Source organism: Schistocerca cancellata, chromosome 7 (genome assembly GCF_023864275.1).
Source record: "Schistocerca cancellata isolate TAMUIC-IGC-003103 chromosome 7, iqSchCanc2.1, whole genome shotgun sequence".
Taxonomy (NCBI): Eukaryota; Metazoa; Arthropoda; class Insecta; order Orthoptera; family Acrididae; genus Schistocerca; species Schistocerca cancellata.
Window position 1 is genome coordinate 138,606,186 of NC_064632.1, and position 7,869 is coordinate 138,614,054.

A 7,869-nucleotide genomic window follows, 5' to 3' on the forward strand; every position below is an offset into this window, starting at 1 on the left:
GTACTTGGTTCAGGCGCTTGCGCTAGCGTTTGTGTGTTTATGTATGTATGTGTGTGTGTGTGTGTGTGTGTGTGTGTGTGTGGTTTTCTGCCTTTTTGGGGTTGCGTACCTTAATACGTAAAAACTAGAGTTGTAAAACTGCTGTAGGCTACTGTAGAACATCGTAAGTAAGAGTAACCTGCGGTAGTTTTCCCAATATCTTTGGTCACTTAAGGTGATACCCGCTTCATTTGTACATATGATGTGTTGCATACCTATCGGGTACTACCTCATATCGCCCGCTTTATTTACGAGGGGTATTCGGAAAGTAAAGAACGATAGCTCGCGAGATGGAAACCACAGTGAAAATCAAAACTGTTATATTCATGACAATTAGCTACAACTTACAGGTACTTACCTACATAGTCGCCGATACGACTTAGACGTTTGTCGTAGCGTTCTATCAACTTTCCTATACCCTAGTTATAGAAGGCAGCCGCCAGTGCTTTCCTCCAATTCTTTACGCTGGCCTCCAGCTCGTTGACTGTGCCAAAATGTTGTCTTCATAGCCAGTGGTTCATGTGAGCAGAGATGAAACTCAGAGGGAGACAATTACGGGCTGTATTGTGGGTAATCAAACACTTCCAATTGAAAACGATGCAGGAGCAGCTCCATTGCTCCTACAGAATGCGGCTAAGAATTGTCTTGAAGAAGAAAATGCACAACAGTTATGTAATGTTGGCTGCATAGCTTCAGGCGAAATTTCTCACCATGCCCTCGTACTTGGCGGGAGACACTATTGTTCTAGGTATATGTGCTCCCTGTGTGTCAGAATTAAAAAAAAAAAACGACGTAAACCGATCAACGGGCATATTAGAGAAACTGCCCAACATGCCTATGCAAAATTTCATTGGATTTTCACTGTGGTTTCCATTCCGCGACCGATCGTTCCTTACTTTCCGAATAACCCTCGTACATATGCGATTAGTGTTTTCTAGATTCCCCTACAAACCAGAAGCAGTGAACCGTTTAGAAACTGAGTGAGGATGTATAAAGGGCCACTTAACATATGGAATATTTTTATGCTACATAGTTATCCTCCATCCTCCGTCCTGTTATTTAAAAATAAACAATATTTATAGCAAAATTGAAACTGTCGATATTTAATTTAGGTTTTACTTAAAAAATAAGGCTTCACTACTTCTGTTGTTCACAAACAACTTTCGCATTTATTGATAAGAGCAGGAAACTCTTGCCTCTGATCATGATGAAGAACATTCTACTGAAAAAAAAGGTTCAAATGGCTCTGAGCACTATGGGACTTAACATCTGTGGTCATCAGTCTCCTATAACTTAGAACTAGTTAAACCTAACTAACCTAAGGACATCACACACATCCATGCCTGAGGCAGGATTCGAACCTGCGACCGTAGCAGTCGCGCGGTTCCGGACTGAGCGCCTAGAACCGCTAGACCACTGCGGCCGGCTGAAAATAAAACAAATTCAATAATTATACAGATTTGTTTATCTCTGTGCATGTAAGCTGTTCTTGCACCAGGAATATCTGCTTTGGCTACATAAAAGAACAGAAGCTACGCGATGAAGTAATGTTCAGTACTTATAAACTGCAATTTATACTCTGTAAGGATGAAAAGTACTCAATGGACTACCACTAACCGATGTGCGGTTCTGGTTGTAAACAAAAGCAACAACCAACCAACCAAACAAATAGAAGTCGCTGTCTCCCATTTTGTCTTTTGCCCATTCGTTTCTGTTTCTTTCCCTACCAGTCGTACAAATACTACCGGTAGTCCTATCGTTTACTACGTCATTTTTGTACTTTACGAAATCTACCAAACCGTAGTTTTGGTAGAGCGCAACTCAAGTAAAAACAGAATTCTTACAGGATTTCTTCATCGTCCATTTGTCCGTCCATCTCTTAAGGCCTCTGCTTCTCAGGAACGGGCGAAGGCATCGAGTTGAAACTTATGTCATATACTAAGGTCTACGGCTACTTGGGGGTGGAAAAAATTTAAGCCTATAAGTCAAAGCAACCAAAAGATACAGCCATTTACGTCACGTGTTTGGATACTCGCAAACTCACTCATTAAAACCTTTAATGTACTTTCCTTTCAATTGGAACAACGAAATTTGGCAAGGAGCCAATTGTAGTTATTTCATAAAAAAAGATTTTTTTTTCATTTGCTGTCCGTCTGTTTGTCTGCTCTTCTGTTATGACCTTTTCTTTTGCTCAGGAAAAGGTAGAGGTTAAGTTAAAAGTTATGTCAATAAGCTTCTAAGTCAAAGCAATCAAAACATACGGTCATTTATATCACATTTTGATATTAGCCCAGTTTTTTCTTAGCTCTACCATTGTCGATAATGGTACTCAGGAGCTCTATAGGGCCGGTCGAAGTGGTCGCGCGGTTCTGGCGCTGCAGTCTGGAACCGCGAGACCGCTAAGGTCGCAGGTTCGAATCCTGCCTCGGGCATGGATGTGTGTGATGTCCTTAGGTTAGTTAGGTTTAACTAGTTCTAAGTTCTAGGGGACTAATGACCTCGGCAGTTGAGTCCCATAGTGCTCAGAGCCATTTGAACAATATTTTAGCTCTATAGGAGCGTCTGTTTGCGTTGTTTTCGAGTCGGAGCATTTTCTGCGCTGAATTATTCTATCCGATTTTCCCCGTAATTTATATCGCATGGCTTATATTTTCCTTCACCTTCTGCATCGTCATCAGCTCTTTTTCTTCTGCCGCCAGTAACTTCAGATAACGTTCTTTGAGTAGTCTCCAAATGATAATGAAATAGTTATAGTACGTCATCTTTCGCAAGTTTGTAACAGAAACAAGTTTACAGTATCTTCCCTGAGTCTAATCAGTTTTGGAAATGGCATAGTAACGTGAAAATGTGTGAATGTCGTAGATGCTCAATATAATGAATGTTCCCATACTGAAGAAGTTAACGTCCTGCACGAAAGACGATCTTATGCCCGTGATTCGCTTTCAGTGTTTTAAAATATTCGTGTATGGCGCTTACAATAGTTCTTACGACATTGTTCCATTCATTTGTTATTTGTCAATAATAGCCCTTGTAGTCCACAACAGAATCTACAAGAGCATAATGATCACTTTACAGCTACATAATTGACACAAGGAAGACGTGTGGTCCTCCACAGCCGGTGTGTCATGGCGGTAGAGTGATATGTAAGTGCCAATCGGTTCTATGAAATCGGTGTATAGTGGCAGAAAAGAGCCACTGCACTTAGGTGCGCCCACGGCCATGTTACCTGATGCTCAGCGTAACCGACAACCTGAGCTGGTTTAATAGTGTCCGAGGTGCTCACAGTGCCCGAAGGAGTCGCGGAATGAGTGGACCGCACAGTAGAGCTAAAGGCGGGACACACTGCAGCAGCGGCAATTTCCTGGGTCGGAGTGTCGACATCTGCGTGCTAAGGCGTAGCCTACGAATAATATGGACTCTGAAGCTGCCCATACACAGGCTGACTGGTCCGCAGAATCGCTCGGCGACATTGTCAGCCCTGATCCGCTTGCTTGTGTATGGATGATGGGCTCCCTGTCGGATCCATGGTCTAGGTGCGTCGGTTCCTAACGGCGGGTTCCAACTACATTATTCCGAGCGCTACCTGCCAGCCCACTCTCCATCTACATCTACATTTACATCTACATCTACATTTACATCTACATCTACACTACGTGATTACTCTGCTATTCACAATAAAGTGCCTGGTAGAGGGTTCAATGAACCATCTTCAAGCTGTCTCTCTACCCTTCCACTCTCGAACGGCACGCGGGCAAAACGAGCACTTAAATTTTTCTGTGCCAGCCCTGATTTTTCTTATTTTATCGTGATGATCATTTCTCCCTATGTTGGTGGGTTCCAATAGAATGCTTTCGCAATCGGAGGAGAAAACTGGTGATTGAAATTTCATGAGAAGATCCCGTCGCGACGAAAAACGCCTTTGTTTTAATGATTGCCACTCCAATTCACGTATCATGTTTGAGGCACTATCTCCCCTATTTCGCGATAATACAAAACGAGCCGCCGTTCTTGGAACTTCTTCAATATCATCTGTCAGTCCCACCTGATACGGATCCCAAACGCACAGCAATACTCCAGAATAGGGCGGACAAGTGTAGTAGACCCGTTGCACCTTCTAAGTGTTCTGCCAATGAATCGCAGTCTTCGGTTTGCTCTAACCACAACATTATCTATGTGATCGTTCCAATTTAGGTTATTTGTAATTGTAATCCCTAAGTATTTAGTTGAATTTACAGCCTTCAGATGTTTGTGACACATCGGTAATCGAAATTCAACCGATTTCTTTTAGTACTCACGTGAATAACATCACACTTTTCTTTATTTAGGGTCAATTGCCACTTTTCACACCACACAGATATCTTACCTAAATCATTTTGCAATTCATTTTGGTCATCTGATGACTTTACAAGATGGTAAATGACAGCAACGTCTGCAAATAATGTAATCTGCTCAGATTGTCTCCTACGTCGTTAATATAGATCAGGAACAATAGAGGGCCTATAACATTTTCTTGGAGAACGTCGGATACTACTTCTGTTTTACTCTGACTTTCCGTCTGTTACTACGAACTGTGATCTTTCTGACAGGAAATCACGAATCCAGTCACACAACCGAGGCGATATTCCGTAGGCACACAGTTTGGTTAGAAGACGCTTGTAACGAACGGTGTCGAAAGCCTTATGAAAATCTAAAAATATGGAGTCAATTTGACATTCCATGTCGATAGCACTCATTACTTCATGAGTATAAAGAGCTAATTGTGTTCTGTTAAGTCTCATAGTGCTCAGAGCCAGCCAGCTAGTTGTGTTCGGCAAGAACGATATTTTCTGACCCCGTGCTATGTGTCAGTAAATAGTTTTCTTCGAGGTACTTCATAATGTTTGAATACAGTATATGTTCCAAGTGTTCAAATGTGTATGAAATCTTATGGAACTTAACTGCTAAGGTCATCAGACCCTAAGCTTACACCTACTTAACCTAAATTATCCTGAGGACAAACACACACACACCCATGCCCGAGGGAGGACTCGAACCTCCGCCGGGACCAACCGCACAGTCCACGACTGCAGCGCCTTAAACCGCCTTAAACCCGCGCGGCGTGTATGTTCCAAAACCCTACTGCAATTCGACGTTAGTGATATGGGTCCGTAATTCAGCGGATTACTCCTATTTCCCTTTTTCGGTATTGGTGTAGCCTGAGCAACTTCCCAGTCTTTAGGTACGGAACTTTCTGTGAGTGAGTGGTTGTATATAATTGCTAAATATGGAGCTATTGCATCTGCATACTGTGCAAGGAACCTGACCGGTATACCATCTTGACCAGAGGCCTTGCCTTTATTAAGTGATTTAAGCTGCTTTGCTACACCGAGGATATCCACTTCTATGTTTCTCATCTTCGCAGTTGTTCTTGACTGGAATTCGGGAACATTTACTTCGTCTTCCTTTGGTGAAGGTGTTTAAGAAAACCGTGTTTAATAACTCTGCTTTGGTGGCACTGTCATCAATGACTTCACCGTTGTTATTGCGCAGTGAAGGTATTGATTGCGTCCTGCCACTGGTGTGCTTTATATGTGACCAGAATCTCTTTGAGTTTTCTGGCAGATTCCGAGACAGAGTTTCGTTGTGGAAATTATTAAAAGCATCTCGCATTGAACCACGCTCTATATATCGAACTTCTGCAAAACTTCGCCATCGGTAAAGGCAGGCAGGGTGCTCCAAGAGGTCGCCAGTGTCCACTCACGGTCATATGGGTAGTCACTCTGGTTGACCAACGGGTCGCCCGACTAGTCGGACTGTTAATGGATTTCTTAAGATAATTGACAAGTAGCTCACGTGCTGTCACGAAGCTAATGCTGGGCCGTGGGATAATCCACTGAAGACACGTATAATACGTTGAGGATCGTGTAGTGTATGCACAAGCCGGATCGTTTCTGGGCGTTCAGCGATATAGTAGAGATCAGGTCAGCGCGTTGTACATTGAATGCCCTGGCCCGTGTGAAGATGGCTTCAGTACCAGCCAGTAGTCTCCAATAAACCCACACCAAAAGTTGACACTCCACAGTCTCTGACGCTAATTCTGTCTCAGTCAGTGCGGATTCTCAACGGCCCAACTATGTATATACCTCAGATTCAGCTTTCCTTGATTTGTAAAGGTAAGTTCATCGGTATGAAGAATTCTTTCAAGACAGATGCAATTGTCCTGCCGCCACATCAGAACGAATGCGATAGAATCACATATGAAATTAGAATTATATTAGTACCTTCAGCTGTTAACGGGCGTTGATATATATCAACAGGGGCAGGTGAAAATGTGTGCCCCGACCGGGGCTCGAACCCGGGATCTCCTGCTTACATGGCAGACGCTCTATCCATCTGAGCCACCGAGGGCACGGAGGATAGCGCCACTGCAGGGACTATCTCGCGCACGCCTCCCGCGAGACCCACATTGTCAACTTGTATGTCCACACACTACATTCGTAGTGTCCCACCGAAACACACTCATTACTCGTGGAAGACATTCTTACCAAGTCCCGCAAGAGTTCGGGGAATATGTGTGCATCCGCACAGAAGAAGAAGGTCGTGGCCAGTGTTGCCAGAACTATATACTTATATGGATATGGTGTCTGTTCTATCGGACATAATTCTAATTTCGTTCTAGACGGCTGCAGATCATCAATGGTGTCTGTTCTTTCGGACATGTCCGAAAGAACAGACACCATATCCATATAAGTATATAGAATCACATATGGATTTTGAAATTCCGCTAATTAATCTGCTGAGGAAGTCATCTGCGTTACAGATGGAAGCTGTTTGGATACAAAATGTGAAGAACGCTACGCTGACTTACACTGAGGTTACAGCGATATGCACTTATACAGTAGTAACGCGTACACGAGGTACAGCGTTATTACAAATGATTGAAGCGATTTCACAGCTCTACAATAACTTTATTATTTGAGATATTTTCACAATGCTTTGCACACACATACAAAAACTCAAAAAGTTTTTTTAGGCATTCACAAATGTTCGATATGTGCCCCTTTAGTGATTCGGCAGACATCAAGCCGATAATCAAGTTCCTACCACACTCGGCGCAGCATGTCCCCATCAATGAGTTCGAAAGCATCGTTGATGCGAGCTCGCAGTTCTGGCACGTTTCTTGGTAGAGGAGGTTTAAACACTGAATCTTTCACATAACCCCACAGAAGGAAATCGCATGGGGTTAAGTCGGGAGAGCGTGGAGGCCATGACATGAATTGCTGATCATGATCTCCACCACGACCGATCCATCGGTTTTCCAATCTCCTGTTTAAGAAATGCCGAACATCATGATGGAAGTGCGGTGGAGCACCATCCTGTTGAAAGATGAAGTCGGCGCTGTCGGTCTCCAGTTGTGGCATGAGCCAATTTTCCAGCATGTCCAGATACACGTGTCCCGTAACGTTTTTTTCGCAGAAGAAAAAGGGGCCGTAAACTTTAAACCGTGAAATTGCACAAAACACGTTAACTTTTGGTGAATTGCGAATTTGCTGCACGAATGCGTGAGGATTCTCCACCGCCCAGATTCGAACATTGTGTCTGTTCATTCACCATTAAGAAAAAATGTTGCTTCCTCACTGAAAACAAGTTTCGCACTGAACGCATCCTCTTCAATGAGCTGTTGCAACCGCGCCGAAAATTCAAAGCGTTTGACTTTGTCATCGGGTGTCAGGGCTTGTAGCAATTGTAGCCTTTTCCGTAAGATTTTCCAAACCGTCGGCTGTGGTACGTTTAGTTCCCTGCTTGCTTTATTCGTCGACTTCCGCGGGCTACGCGTGAAACTTGCCCGCA

At 43.5% G+C, this 7,869-nt stretch overlaps 1 non-coding gene across 1 annotated transcript; it reads right to left on the reverse strand.

Annotated features, from left to right (window-relative positions):
* Positions 1–6,352: 6,352 nt before the first annotated feature.
* On the reverse strand, positions 6,353–6,427 carry Trnat-ugu (transfer RNA threonine (anticodon UGU)). Its single transcript has one exon. It is a non-coding gene; the product is annotated as a tRNA-Thr (tRNA).
* Positions 6,428–7,869: the final 1,442 nt, after the last annotated feature.